Source organism: Chrysochloris asiatica, unplaced genomic scaffold, assembly GCF_000296735.1.
Source record: "Chrysochloris asiatica unplaced genomic scaffold, ChrAsi1.0 scaffold00065, whole genome shotgun sequence".
NCBI lineage: Eukaryota > Metazoa > Chordata > Mammalia > Afrosoricida > Chrysochloridae > Chrysochloris > Chrysochloris asiatica.
The window spans coordinates 14375842-14392778 of NW_006408583.1; positions in this window are offsets into that span (position 1 = coordinate 14375842).

Here is a 16937-nt window from a genome sequence, read left to right on the forward strand (position 1 = left end):
ATGCCCCCTAGCACTAGGTTTCCTCTTGAAAGCTTGTAAGCCAGTCACTTCTTGCCTTTGTAGTCCCCCCCCTCCCCATTTGAGTATCCAATGTCCAAGCTGCCCATCTCCGTCCACTCTGTGTGTGGAGGAGGTGGGAATGTTTCTTGCTGTAAGGATTTGTTCCTTCTTTCTAGGTATAGGTCAAGTTCATCAGATTGTATCAGCTCATGCTCTCTCTGTTGTTTTTTTTTTCACCTTCTTCTTTCTTCTCCTGGTTGAGCTCCTATCATCCAGGTCCAGGTCATGTGGGTATCATCTGCAAGTGTGGTCGCTTCTGTACATGTGCCCTCTCTTCCCATCAGCCGGTAGCTCCACTCCTTTTGAAACCTTTTGTGAAAGATTAGCTCTTAACTTCACACCAATAATTCCAAATGTGAAGGTGAAATGGAAAAAGTCAGACATACATTCAATTTAGAATAAGATTTTGTGGTTTTTAGTTTGTTTTTTAATGTGTTCTTTTATGTGTTTCCTGTTACGTTGATAAGTCAAAAGAAAACTTCTTGACAATTGAGGAGAAGCAGGGAGGAGAGATTAAAAAGAATTGTTTATGGATTCCTATTAATGTTATACTTTGTGAAGATTTTTAGAAAACTTGAAGAAAAATGGAAACACAGTGGTCTATATGTGTAAGTGTGCCTAGGTTTTCAAGTTCTTGTATTTTTAATTTTATATCACTATCATCCAGTGATTGCTATTTTTATGGCAGGCACTCTTGGTAAATCATATTCTCTAAGTGCTGAGGATTCATTTTTAAAAGCCAAACAAAATCTTAGCAGTAAAAAGTTAAATTATCAGTTCTCCCATGGGACAAAATGACTAAATATTTCTTTAATGATGACCTAGACTTATGAAGTGGCACTGTAGGATAAGCACTGGACTGCTAACCACAAAGTTGGCCATTCAAACCCACCAGCTGTTCCTCAGAAACCCTATACGTGATTGCTATAAGTCGGAACCTACTCGACAGCACTTAACAACAACACCACAATGGGGATCTACCCTTGTCCTCTGCTGAGGCCAGAGGCCTTTATGGCTCTTACTTGTTGGGTTAGAAAATGAGTCCCTGCTGTGTTCAAATCTTTTCTAAACTAAAACTAACATTCACATCACATATAATTGTTCTTATTGTTACATTTTGCAGAGTTAATTTCAACTCATAGTGACTCCCTGAGACAGAAGAAATCTGCCCACAGAGGCTTTTCTAGAGTTCTAATGTGACTCTGTAGGATAAGCACTAGACTGCTAATCACAAGGTCAGCAGTTCAAACCCAGCAGCTGTTTCTTGAAAAGTATACAGTGTTGCTATGAGCCAGAACCTACTTGATGGCACTTAAAAACAGCAAACAACATAGAAATTTCTAGACTATAGTCTTTATGAACAGAACTGTCTTGGAAGAAGTATAGCTAGAATGTTCCTTGGCATCAATGGTGGAAAAACTTCATCTTATGTACTTTGGATAGGTTATCAGGACATCACCATGCTTGATAAAGGGTAGAGTAGAGGGTCAGTAAGGAAGAGGAAGACTCACAGGGGTGGACTGACACCGTGGCTGCCAAACTGGACTCAAACACAGCAATGATTGTTGCTTAGACCAGGCAGTGTTTTTGTTTATTCTCTGTGGGGTGGTTATGAGTTGACTTGATAGCTAGCACATGACAACAACCAGCTTTATGGGTGCATAATGTCAGTTCTTTCTCCTGTGGAGCTTCTGGGTGGATTTGAACCATAATCCTTTCAGTTATCAGTCTATCGTACTTAACCATTGCACCACCAGGGTTCCTTCTATACATTGTTGTTGTTGTTGTTAAGTGTCATCAAGGCGGCTCCAACCCATAGTGACTCTGTGTAGGATTTCCGAGGAGTGGCTGGTGAACTTGAACCATTGACCTTGCAATTCAAATGGATTTGCAGTCTGATACATTAGTCCACAGTGCCACAGTCTATGCTATCTTGATCAAACGAGAGTATTCAGCATTGCATTTTTCCTCTTCAATTCTTTTGACTCTATATGTGGAAGAGCTATACTGAATTCTCAATAAGTAAACCTTTATTTTTTTGAAACTATGTTTATTAAAATGTTTAAACTTTCTCTTTGCCTTCAAGTTGATTTCTCGGATGTAACAGTCCAATAGTGTCAATACTGCCTTATGCATGTAATGCTTTCATTTATAAAATAGGTCTGAAAAGATTTAAATAGTTCATTCCTTTTCTATTAAAAAATTGTTATTGTTGTGGGCCCTTGAGTTGGTTAGGACTCATAGCAAACCTGTATATGATTTCCAAGGGGTGGCTGCTGAGTTTGAACCTCTAACCTTGTGGTTCAAACTGACCTAGTGGTCCAGTGCTTATACTATAGTGCCACAATTTGATGGTTATTTATGCTACTGTTAGATCGCCCCTAAAGAACATAACCTTAAAAAAGATATATGTTCACCCCTTTCATACACAGAGTAGACAGGGATGGGCAACTTAGACATTGGCTACCCAAAATGGGAGTGCAACAAAGGCAAGAAGTGACTGGCTTACAAGCTTTCAAGAGGGAACCTAGATTCAGAGGGCATGGAGGAAGGTAGAATCTCTACTGAGTAGTATACAATCAGTCTTGGCGGGGCTGATGAAATGAAATGTGGATGGGTCTCTTGTGATACAATAGTGAATAATTGTTATCAGGACTGCTTGTGAGGGTTGGAAATGTAAAGGTAGACATTTTGTAGCAAGGAGGGAAGTGATTAACTTTTCAGCCTAGGAGTGGAGGTCCCTGGGAACATCAAGGGAGAAGAGTGGAGAGCAGGACCCTACCCAGAGAAGCAGTGATGCCTGAGATAGAGGCAGAGATGATGACATGGAGAGATGGAGCTGTTGGGGACTTTAGACACACAGAGAGAGAGGGGTCGTGTGCTGATGACTGGGGGGCAGGCTTGTAGTGTATACCCTTTGGTTTGTTGATGATGCATGGAGGGGATTGCAACCATGACAGTGAAACAATATATGATAGGATGAATGTAAAACTAATGTTCTCCCATGCAAACTATCACATAAGTCACAATAAAACATTAAAAAAAAAAAAGATATATGTTGGTTGTGGCATTAATTTAAAATTTTTAATGCTAAGTTGTCATTACATAGGAAAAAGAGGAGGGGCCTTGGTGTGGAGGGGGCCATTGTAGAAGCACATAGGAGGTCTTCTCATGATATGAGAGAACATAAACAATGTATAAATTGCAAAGCCAATGTCAAAGTATTTTGCTAGCCAAGGTACATAGAATCCGAATTGTTATTTCACCTGGTAAGGTTCCAAAAGGAAATAAATAATTGTATCCAGAAATGTTTCCTTAATGAAAGAAGTCAGTGAAATTAAAAGTTACATAACTCATTGCTAAACACAAACAACTCCCTTAGAATAGTTTGAGCAAATACAGAGTCATTTTATTTAAGTTTTGAAAGTCTGAGCCGAAATTCTCTTGAACAGTCCCCCTAAGTATGTTCCTCCATTTCCAAGTAACTTTCAATGAGCTAGGTGCATACTGTAAAGCAAGATGAAGAGGATTTTGTAAGTAAAAGTAGCATGCTATAAATAATTTAACATCGTGTATTTATTATCCTTTTAGCTTCTCCAAACTCTCCTGTATTATCAATTTCCTGGCTCTTTTCATTGTCAGCATTATAAATCATTACTTTAAAAAGATTTCAATTTGCTCAATTTCAGACATGTCAGGAAGTAGAAATATTGTGCAATAGATGAAATGTAATTGGAAGTATTTTTAAATGAAATATCTGTCTTAGTGCTCTGGGTCTCTGTTTCCTCATCTGTAAAAGGGTGGGTGGAAAGGATAGAATCTAGGGTTCTTTTAAAATATATACAATGCATGCATTGGCACAACTATATTTAATATTAGAGGAAATATGGGAATTTACTAATAGCTACTTTAACACATGACTTTAAAATTGAATCCCAGGTAGTTGAAGATGGACAGTGACCACACCCTAACACCCTTTGCCAATGCCTGGAGACTCCATGGAAACAATAAACTCACCTCAGCAAGCAACAAATATAGCAGTGAACATGGAATTGATCATTACTACCTGCTAACTGTAGTTGCTATGAGTACAAATTAACTTGGTGGCAACAGGTTTAACATTTTATTATAAAAATAAACATACCTAAAGATACACAGGGGTATAGAGTTTTAAATAAATAATAATAAAGCAAACACCTGTGTAAATACCATCCATATTAAGAAATAGAACAGCAAGGGTATTTTAACCCCTGACCTACTTTCTGTCTATGAATTTGCCCATTCTAGATATTTCATATTAAGTGGAATAATATAATATTTGTCATTTTGTGTCTGGCTTCTTTCACTTAACAAGATGATATCTGGGAATTTTGTCTTAAACACATACACAGCATACTTTAAAATGATTTTTTAGAATATTTTATCGAGCATTTCTATATGTTGATAATGATAGAGACTTTTATTAAGGTATTTTCCCATCTTGCAAAATTCACAAGTGAACAAGACTTTAAAGGAAAGGTAGCTACAGATGGGGATTTGAAATACTTCTTTGTGATCAGAACATAAGGTTCTTGGAAGAGGAAGAATGGTGGGGAATTACTTGGAAAACCATCTGATTCTGAAGGTCCTCATATACTATGCTAAGGATTAAGGTAAGGAGCTCTGGTATTGTGGTAGTTATGAGTCGGGCTACTAACCCCATGGTCAGCAGTTTGAAACTACCAGCCATTTTGCGGAAGAAAGATGAGGCTTTCTGCTCCTGTAAAGATTTACAGCCTCAAAAACCCTATGCAGGATCACTATGAGTTGGAACCAACTCCACGGCACATACACCACCACCACCAAGGATGAAGGCTGTTCTTGTAAAACCATGTAGTACAAAGAAAGCTTTATCAGAATGCCATGGCCAGACTTAGATATGTTGTATTGTCAGATGTAGAGGATCAAAGTCAATTGTCATTGATTTTTGCATGAAACCAGGGCTTCTGTATCATTTCTGCGTCTTCTCTTTAAGTAACTCATAAGAAGACTTACAAAAGATCTTTACTTACACCTCACATTTTCTCTCATTGACTTAATTACAATGAACATGTGTCATTTATAATATCAGAAGAACAAGAAGAGTATTTTCAATTCAGGAAGAAAAGAAATCCAAGACCTCTGGTTTATAATTGAAGATATATTTAGATTTGGTTAATAACAAGATAAAATAAAAACAAACCACAAGAAATAAACAAGTGTGAACTATGTAACTCTAAGCCCTCTGCTTGGGATCATCAGTTTGATCCCAAATCATGGCGACGCATGTGTTAGAGAATAGGACTGCCCATTAGTGTCTTCTTGGCTGTAATTTAAGGAAGCCAATGCCCAAACTGTCTATATCTATGTTGTTGTTGCTAAGTGCCGTCAGGTCATTTCAGACTCATAGTGACCCTTTGTAGGGTTTCTGAGAAGTGGCTGGTGAACTTGAACAGATGACCTGTGGTTAAAACCAACCTAGTGGTGAAGCGCTTATCCTCCAGCACCATACGAGGACTCTACTATAGATCTATAGTAGAGAAATTACTGAGGAGACAAAAGAACTTCCTTTCCAGGGAGGAATGTTCACAGAAGCTTGGTAAACTAGCATGCTTTGCTGCTTTTGGCCAACACAATGCAGGGTCAGCGATGGTGTTCACAGCAGCTCTTCCTGACAAGTACTCCTCCTTTATTTTCCACAGATTTGCTTCCTGACACCAAACACTTCAATTTGATAACTGGCATCTGTTAATAACAATGGCCTGTGAGTACACATCACATAATCTAAATGACTACTTCTGATTCTGATTTATTATTTATTTCTAAGTTTGTTTTTTTTTTAAGATCTGCAGCTACACTTTATATTGCAGGCCTCACACTGCTCAACACAGAGTATTGTTGTTGTTAAGTGCCATCGAGTCAGTACTGACTCATAGTGGTCTACTTCATATGAAGATGTGATACTTCTAATAGTTTGGACTTGGAAAAACCGAATTAAGCATATAAGAGCTGAATGTTAAGAATGAGGAAAGTGAGTCTGAATGATTAGAGTATATTCAGTCTAGGACAAATTTTTAATTAGCATTATTTTTGCTGTTCAGTGATCTTTTTAACTTACTTTTAGTTATTTAATTTTCTGGACTTGGGTGAGGAAAAGGGACTGGGTTGGAATTGCTAGCAAGCTGATTCTTGAGAAGTGGGGCTTTTGTTTATCTGGCTTATATTGATCAGTTTGGTTATAATTATGTTAATCCTACTGTTTTCCTTCTATGTTTTATTTCTATGTCCTTTTTAAATTTGTTAAACTTAAACCATTAATAGAACAGGAAAGAGGATTGTGATAGAGCTAGGGGAAAATGGAGTTGTTGCTACAAAAAGGCACAGGCCAACGCTAAATATCATTTGGTTATCATTAGATACCTTTTCATGTTTCAACTGAAAAAATTGAAATTCTGAGGTCAAGAGACATGGTTAATTGACGAGGCTAAGCTTGAGGTAGGACTTGGAGCGAGGTCTCCGGAAATTCAGTCCCATGTTTGTTCAACTCCTCTCCTCTTTGCAAATGGAGAGATTGCCGATTTCACTTCTTTTTGGAATGGCAGCATAATAAGGATCTATTGTTAATTCCTGCTACGCAATTAAGTCCCATCAACAGTCTAAATTTTAGGTGTCAACAGAGAAAGGTCACAATCCTGAGTATTTGTTGTTGAGAACAGAATACAAATATAGTCCACGTAAGCTTGTCAGTTATAAACTATCTTGTCATTGATAAACATTTATAACTATCAGTTATAAACTATCTTGTCATTGAAATCTCAAAGGATATTTGACGAAATGACTGTAAGTATCCAAGTACTATGTTTCTGAATCAGGGACACAGAAGGTCTACGAACTGTGAATTATGGGGTCAATCTCAGTATCGGTCTCTCTAATGAATCCCTCCCTCATTCAAGACTTATTTATTGAGCATTCATTGATGTTGTGTTTGAGCCGGAAAAGCTCAAGGTCAGAAGTTCAAATCCACCTACCGATCCATAAGAGAAAGACGAGGCTGTCTGCTCCCATAAAGATTTAAAGTCTCAGAAACCCCGTGTAAGGTTGCAGTGAGTTGGAATTGATTTGAAGGCATTGGCTTGGCTTTTGGTTTTGCTTTTCGTTCTAATGTGCTTCCAGGTACTCTCCTAGGGACTTCTGATAAAAGATGAAGAAATCCCCATCCTAGTGAAGTTTTTATTCTCACAGTGGAAAAGCAGTGGTTGTTATTGTTAAGTGCCTTCAAGTCAGTTCTGTCTCATAATGACCCTGTATAGAGTTTCTGAAAAGTGACCGGTGAGTTTGAACTGCTGACCTTTTGGTTAGCAGTCCAGTGCTTATCCTACAATGCCATACCAGGACTCCAGAAAAGTAGTAATGAACAATTGATGTAATAGAAGAGTAACTTTTTGTACCTTAGACATGGTACAGAAAAAATAGAAAGTAAAGAGGGAGAGGGGATTGAGTGCTTGGGGAGGCAGGTTAGGGGGGCCAGAGTAGGTGGAGGCATTGTACTGTTGGTTGTAGCCATAGATCATTCTGCCCATCTCAATATTGAATTGTCTCTCCATTGTCTCATGTGTGTGAGCCTCAGTCTTTTAGTTAGATGCTAAACTCCTATGTCTTGGAATTCTTTTTATAGTCCCCACAAAACTTAGCAAAGTACTGACCTCTTGGTTAAGAATTCCAAAAATATTTGATGATTTACTATATGTTGATGCTAGTCAATTAATGCCCTTTGTTTAAAAATACATTTTTTAGGTTAGAATTGCCCTTCAGAAGTGAGCCATTAAATTAATTTTGCTGGTTTATTTAAGGTTAATTTAGTTTTTCTTAATTATGTAAAGCATTTGGGGGAGTTAACTCAGGCACTTTATTTGAGACCAAAGGTAAAGAATCAAATATTTTAGTTAAGCCCTTTACATGGAGATGCGCATTAGCGACAAAACTTTGTCATAACAGGAAGCATGGCTTTAGCCAGACATCAGAGCAAGAGGACAGTACAATAGGTAGTTGGGAGTCAAGAGGAGCATGTGAACCCCAAAGGATGAAGGTAGTCTCTGATTCTTGGGAACCTATGACTCGGCCCTCCACCCATGAAAGACATTCTAGACTTTCAGGGTCCGCTGTAAAAGGGAGCACATGTCCTCATGCATTGCAGGATTATCAGGCTTAGGAAAATGAACTGGAATTTAGCAAAATCCAGGAATGACTTCAGGCTTCACTGGCAGTGGGCACGATAAACTACAGGACATCATGGCTCAGTTGAGACTGTCAACACAATCGGGTTATATCAGCTAAGATGGACATCAGAAAAAACATACAAAGCTCTCTGGATTTCATAGTTTTTAGTTTTATAATAATGATGTTGTTGTTAAGTGTCACTGAGTTGATTCCAATCCATAGTGACCCTGTATAGGGTTTCCGAGGAGCAGCTGGTGAACTTGAACTACCGACCTTACAGTTCAAATGGCTTTGCAGTCTGGTGCATTGACCCACAGTGCCACACTAGGATTGATAGCAATGATAAAAACACATTTATTGAGTTTTTAATATGTGTCAGGTTCTCTTCTAAATGTCTTTCATGTCTTAATTCATTGAATTCTCTAGACATCACTACAAGAGTAGAACACTGATTATTTCCTTTGAACAAATGAGGAAGTCTGAGAAAAAGGAAAGGATCAGTGGTCATACATTAAGTACTGGAGTCACCATGTAAAGATATTCTGGGTTCTTAAATTTGGAATACGCCAACTAGTTACTCCCAGTGCAGGCCATGGGCCAGCTGACTTCTGGAATTTTGTTAGAAGCATAGAACCTACAGTCTCACTCAAAATCTTGAGCCAGCAGTATCTTTGCTTATACACTATTCATAGAACAGACATCAGTATAGAGTGAAACTTTAAAGAAGTTCCCAACAAAGTTTGAGAAGTAATGTTCTATGAAATCCAGAAAATTGCTCATCTCGTTTTTGTTTGGACTCCTGGTGTGGCACTGTAGAATTAACACTGGACTATAAACCACAGTGTAGGCAGTTCATACCCACCAGCTGCTCTTGGAAACCCTCTACAGGGTTGCTATGAGTCGGAATTAGCTCCATTGCACTTAACAGCAGTCTCTACTTGAATGTTTCCAAGATGAAGAATGCATTAATCCATAGTCATTTTACTATTTTATAGGAAAACTTCTGTCGTTTTTGAGAAACCTTCCAATTTTCCTTTTGGTCTCAGTTCTTTATTCCCAAATCACATACCAGGTGACTCGTCTTCTTTTATCATTGCTGTGAATATTTGATTTATCAGTTTAGATCTGCCTATGCCCGTCTCTGACTCCAGATCAAAACTAATCATTTTAAGACAAAGCACTCAAAGTTCTTGTAACCATTTTTCACATAGCCTGATATATTGCAAAACATCAATCCCTTCTAAGAGGGAATTGAAGTACAGGTGGTATCAATTACCTTCCTTAGGCTGGGCTCTCAGTTCTTCCTTCCCAGATCTTATTAGGGCCTTTCTTTTGTTTTTAGTATTTGACAAGTAATGCTACGATGTTATCTTTTTGTGTTGTTGTGAAGTGCCATCGAGTCGATTCCAACCCATAGCGACCCTGTATAGGGTTTCCTAGGAGCAGCTGGTCAGTTTGAACCACTGACCTTGCACTTCAAACGGCTTTGCAGTCTGGCGCATTAACCCACAGCGCCATACCAGGACTCCATGATGTTCTCTTAGGATACATTTAATTCTAAAAGTTCTCCAACTACACCCTCCACATATTCTCCTGCTGCTCCTGCTAAAATAACTGAAAATAACTGAACACAACCTTATATTCTTGTCTGTTTCGTCTGAACCTCTACAGTAGTGAATTAACTTGAAAACTTTTCTCCATGCATCTGTCATCAAATTTGCTGATAAAAATAATCTATAAAATTGTCAGAAAAAAATCAGTTTCTCCTCAAAAGCCAGATAACTGCCAGGGGGGAATATTTCTGTTTTCTGATAAATTTTTTAAGAGTTTTACGAGCACACCTTACAACTTTATGTGCCTCAGTAAGATCGTTAGCAAATATTGAAAATCATCCTTTTTATAGTTTCTTTTTAGTAGAATAAATTGAATTAGAAATGTCACTTTAATTAGAAATATCACTTTAAAGATACAGGACCTGGTGATTAATGGACGTCAAAGTTTAGAGTACCAAGGTATCAACAAACCAAAGGAAGAAAAAACAAAAACAAAACCCCAGACAAACCAGTTGTCAAGTTAGTTCTGACTATGGCAACCCCATGTGTGTTACAATAGAACTGTGCTCCGTACAGTTTTCAGTTGACTATTTTTCAGAGGTAGATGACCAGGTTTTTCCTTTACGGTAACTCTTAGTGAAAATGTCACCAAAGACATTGTTGAAAATGGAAATTTCCCAGCCTGGAGATTCCAAATTAGTCTTGGGTGGAGCCTAGTAATTTTCATTTGCAACAAGTATCCCCACAAGGCAAGTGGTTCCAAGATTATAGTTTGAAATGCACAGATGTAGATCGTTTACAGATATATTTAGTTTCTTCCTTCAGTTCATCAATATGTACCATGTGCATGATGTTTAATATATTTAGAAGGATGTGGTTGTGATTAAATAATAATTGTTAACTGCCTTCTGTGTACAAGGTCCCACAGTGAAATCAAATACCTAATCAAAATTACGGTGTTAAAGCTTTTGAAAACGAGATAGTTCAGGATTATTGTAATTGTCACTCAGCTCTACAAAGGAAAAGTTGCTAGAAATTGGCACCAACAATCAGGAGAAGTCATAGGGTCTTTATGCACCAAGACATGCTAGTGACGAATGCTGCTTGGACCACTGTATACACATGTGCAATGTCATTGTCAGTAGCGATGTCTTTTATTACAACTAAGGAGGTATCGATGTAAAATGGTAGGCTGAAAATATTATGCACTATCTCTATGCTCGTCATTTTCCATTTCCTTTCTAAGACATTTCCCTGATAAGCAGCTTTATGAAAGAGTCTTACTATATATATGAATAGCCCAAGTGTATAAACTAGATTCAAATTTATGACGTATCTTCCCACATTTAAATGGGTTGAGAAGTGGGTCAAGCCGTCATAAATACTATTACGTATTTCACTATTACCTGTTTGTAGAAGTTGTGACTACTGCTTTACTTCAACTCAGTAAAATTCTTGATTGAGTTAAAATGAAAAGCCTCTCACTGGGTAAATTTGTTCCCAGCATGAGTGTGTGCTGGAATGCTCGATTTATTCAGGTGTTATCCATTTATTTAATGTTGGTGAGCACAACAAGATGCACATGTGAAAGTTATGGTTTAATTGAAAAGCATATAGCATAACTTAACTAGACCCTCCTGCATCAGGCTAAACGTAGCAGCATGTGGGGTGAAGTTGAAAAAAATAAAATCTAATTATAGAAAGAACTACGATAAAGTTCAGCCCATGCCTCCAAGCCAATATTTAGACTTTTCAGTAATAAGTACTATCTATTTGATAATTTGCAAAGCTTGGTGCTGTACAGGATTGATACAGACAAGTAAAACATAAAACATACATGTGTGCACGTACGCAAGCAGACACACACACACACACACACACACACACACACACACACACACACACACTTTCCAGAAAACCTCCTTACAAATCAGCAGTCACTTGATTTACAAATTCCTCCAAGTACATATAATCTAGTTCATGTGTTGTTTGGCTCTCATTCAGAATTTTTATCCTCAGCATAGGATAGATAAATAAGATTTTCACCTGGTAGAAATCAACCTCAATTCATCATTGGAAATCTAGTTGAACACTAGGTCAAGAAGTAAACTCTCTGATATTGAGAGATGGCCTGGCTGTCACCAAGTTGGTAGACATAATGAGGAAGGAACAGTCATCCTAGTAGGGCATAATGACGAATGCTGGTCAATGTTCAGGATTGAATGTTCTGTCCTGTCTACCTCCTGTAATCTTCCTTGGCAAGTTAGTCGTAGCTTGATTACATGTGGGGGCTTAGAATAAAGATCATACTTTCACCAGCTTCCCCAGGTGGCAATTTATCTTCACAAGCTACAAAATACGGTGGACTGGACATGCATACTGAACATTTTGTTTTCTGGCTAGGTTGGTGGCTGCTGTTGCTATTACTTGTCATCAAATTAGTTTCAGCTCAAGGTGACCTTATGTATGAGAGGGAGGCAATGCCCAGTCTATGGTATCTTCGTGATTGCTGGTATGCTTGAATTGGTTCTTGAGGCTAATGTGTAGAGCCTTCCCACATAGGAGATTCATCTGCCAGCATGATATTGGACACTATTCTGTTGTGGTTGATAAGGTTTTCATTAGTTTATTTTCAGAAATTGACACACAGCCTCTTTTCCCAATCATTCGTAGATAGTACATTCCATGGAAATCTGTCCATGATGGTGACCCTACTGGTATTTGAAATACCAATGGCAAAGTTTCCAGCATGCAAGCTGCAACAGCAAGAAACTAACAGAAGAGCGCTGCTTGGCCAGATTTCTCTTTTCTCTTAGGTGCCTTTGAATTGGTTCCAACTCACAGTGACAAATGTATGTACAACAGAGCAAAACAGTTTCTGATCCTGTGCCATTCTCAAAAGTGTTGCTATATTTGAGTCTACCATTTCATCCAATGTGCAAATCCATCTCAAAGAGAGACTTGATTTTTCACAGAGTCTATGTTTTAAAGAAGTTCTGGTGTAGCGCTGTAGGATTATGCACGGAAACTGTAAGGTCAGTTTGAACCACGTGGTCGGCAGCTCATACTCACCAACTGCTCCTTGGAAGCCCTAGGAAGCCCTCAAGTTGGTTCTGACTCATAGAGACCGTGTATAGGGTTTCCAAGGAGCAGCTGGTGAGCTTGAACCATTGACCTTGCAGTTCAAACGACTTTGCAGTCTGACGCATTAACCCATAGGAAGATTGTTGTTGTTAAGTGCAGTTGAGTTGATCTCGACCCTTAGTGACCCTGTATAAGGTCTCCAAGGAGCAGCTGGTGAGCTTCAACCACCAACCTTGCAGTTCAAAGGGCTTTGCAGTCTGGCGCATTAACCCACAGCGCCACACCAGGACACAGGAAGGTAGTCCAGGTATATTCGATATTCTTCACCAACACCATGATTCAAAGGTATCAATTCTTCTCCAGTCTTCCTTATTCACTGTTCCGCTTTCATATGTATATAAGACAATTGAAAATACCATGGCTTTGGTCAGGCATACCTCAGTCTTCAAGTACCAACTTTGCTTTTAAAACTCTAAAGAGGTCCGTTGTAGCAGATTTGCCCAATGCAATATGTCCTTTGATTTCTTTACTGCTTCTCCATGAACGTTGATTGTGGATTCAGGTAAAATGCAAGCTGGGATAATTTCAAATTTTTCTCCATTTATCAAGACAATTTGTCTGTGTATTGTAACTTATTACAATACACAGTTTGTTGTACTTTGGTGGCTTGTGTGTTTCTATGATTCTGGAAGCTATACTACAGTATTTCAAATGCCAGCAGGGTGACCCATGGTGGACAGGTTTCAGTGGAGCTTCCAGATTAAGATGAACTAGGAAGAAGTAATCAGTGGACCAATTCTTTCTCCATTTATCAAGATGTTGCTTATCGGTCCAGTTATGAGGATTTCTTTTTCTTTATGTTGAGGTATAATCCAACTGAAGACTATCATTGTTTTTCGTCAACAAATGCGTAAAGTTCTCTTCACTTTCAGGGATCAAGGTGGAGTCATCTGCATATTGTAGATTGTTAATGAGTTTTCCTCCAATCCTTATGCCACACTTTTCATCACATAGTCTAACTTCTTGGATTCTTTGCTTAGTATGTCCACTGATTGACGTTGTCAAGGATTTCATTTTACTTAGATCCACAAACAACGCTCATAGATGCAGAGTCATGAAATCAAACAGGATATTTATTGAATAGGTATAGTTAAAGGATACGGCACCTATGCATACCTTTCCTGATTTTAAACCATGCAGTGTCTCTTTTTCTATTCAAAGGACTGTCCCATGGCCCATGTAAAAGCCCTCTATAGGCACAATTTGTTGTTGCTGTTGTTGTTAAGTGCCATCGAGTCACTTCCAACTCATGGTGGTGGGGTGTTACCATGGAGTTGGTTCCAACTCATTGCAACCATGTATAGGGTTTCCAAAGAGTGGCTGGAAAGCTTGAGCCACTGACATTGCAGTTCAAAACACTTTCTGCCTAGTGATTTATCCTACAGAGCCAAAGTTTAGTGTCCCTAAATTCCCATTCTTCACAAACTTATCTATAATTTGTTACAATACACAGCTGAATGCTTTTTCAGGGTACTTCTGTTGAGATTCTGTATAATGTTGTAGAATGGCTTTCTTGATAATTGTGAAAAAGTCAACACAAAGGCTCAAGCACACTAATCTTTTATTTCTCAGGGACCTTTCAAGAAAGATATGTATATATACCTGAAATTCAAAAGTCAGAGAAGAAACAAACACTGTAATGAGTTATTGCCGTCATGATAACCCAGCAAGAGTAAATTTAGGGTGACAAAATCTCTTTGGGTAGTAGATTTCTAAGCCAAAGATGACCACACTCTATTACTATTATTTTGCACATCATGTAACACTTTTTAGAGAATCTTTCGATCAAAATTTGGGAAATATACATGTAAAATATTGATTTTTATCCTTGGTGAGTAATTGGGTAAAAGCTATTGGTAGAATAGGGTTGAGGTAATGAATAGGTGGATGTACCACAATGAGTGAATTAATTCATTTTAATATGTATGTCACAATTCTACCTCTGCTACCATCATTTAAAAATAAAATTTAACAAGTTCTGTGACACAAAGTTGAAAATAGAATGTTAAAGAACTGTCATTATTTCTTTCCTGTTAAAGATTGATTGTAACTTACAAGATAACTGTTGCTTTAACTATTTTAGTATGTGAAATTGGCAGTGAGTGATAAGTAAAATAATATTTCAGGTTTTAGAAATAATGCCTCAAGAAAAATCTCTAGTAGGCCACACTGGGGTAGCCGGCACAGTCATTTGCATGATGCATTTAATCAATAGGTTGAGAGTTTATTCCAGATCTTCATCTTACTGTCTAGTCTTCATATAATTTTTCTTTTAAAATCATATTTATCTCACTATTTTTACTAGATAAGAAAAATATATTAGAGTTAGGTAAAATGAAAAAGAAAAACTAGAAAGATCACTATTTGTACAGAATATGGCTCTATACCTGAAAACTCTTTGGAGAACCAATAGGAAAACTACTACAGACAGTATAAAAGTTAGAATAGAAATTTCTAAGAAACTGAGATTAAATATTTCAATGACCCTTCTATTACATGTTGCTGTTGTTGAATGCTACTGAGTCAGTTCTGACTCATAGTGACTCTGTATAGGATTCCCAAGGAGCAGCTGGTGGGTTTGAACCACCAACCTTGTTGTTAACAGTTCAGTGCTTATCCTACAGTGCTGGGATTCCTGCTGCTGTTGTTGTTAAGTGCTGATGAGTGAGTTCTGACCCACAGTGATCCTATATAGGGTTTCCAAGGAGCAGCTGGTGAGCTTGAACCACTGAACTTATGGTACATACCAACTTTGCAGTTCACTGCATTAACCTGTAGTGCCATACCAGAACCCCATAGGATTCCTTCTAATGGGTAGGAAATAAATAATATAAAATTGATAGCTGTGAAATACACAAGCAAGAAGAAGTTTGAGTATGTGAATGATGAATCAATTTTGAATGTGCTAAAATGTAACATACCTAGGAATAAACTTCACAGAAGTGTCTTAGGCCTATGCAAAAAAACTATCACAGGTAACTGACACACCACAGCGAAGAACAGACATGAGTAAATAGAAAATGTAGCCAGTTCGAGGACAGGAAGACTCAACATCATAGTGTTCCCCTAAATTAATTAATAAATTTAGCACAATCCCAATTAAAATATTAATATTTTTAAATGAGATAATGTGATTCAACCACAGGTTTATACTAAAGGAATTATTTTAAGACAGACATTCTCTAAAATGAGAATGATGAGAATAGACTAGACCTATCAGTCTCAATGTCAATTTCAGTTTTCTTGAAATCTTTACAGATTGTCAAGAAACTTGACCAACCTATAGGAAGAGATTCATATTTGTGCCCATTCCAATGACAGGTGACCCAACAGAATGCAGAAATCATCAAGCAATATCATTCATATAACATGCAAGTAAATTTTCCCTGAATATAATTCCAAAAATGGTTGCAGCAATACATCAACAAGGAACTGCCAGAAATTCAGGTGTGTTTCAGAAGAAGATATGGAATGAAGGATATCACTGCTGATGTCAGATGAACCTTGGCTGAAAGCAGAGAATATTAGAAAGATGTTTATTTGCATTTTATTGACTATGCAAAGACATTCAGCTGTGTAGATCACAAGAAAATATGGATAATATTGTGAAGAATAAGAATTCAAGACCATTTCATTGTAATCCCGAGGAATCTGTCCATAGACTAAGAAGCAGCTGTTCAAAGAGAACAAAGGGATACTGAATGGCTGAAAGTTAGGAGAGGTGTGTGTCAGGGTTATATCCTTTCATCATATTTATTCAATTTGTATGCTGAGTAAAAAATCCGAGAAGCTGGATGATATGAAGAAGAATGAGGCAGTAAGATTGGAAGAAGACTTACCAACAATCTACAATATGCACATGACACAACCTTACTTGCTGAAAGTGAGTAAGACTTGAAATGCTTACCAATGAAGATAAAAGACTACAGCCTTCAGTATGGGTTG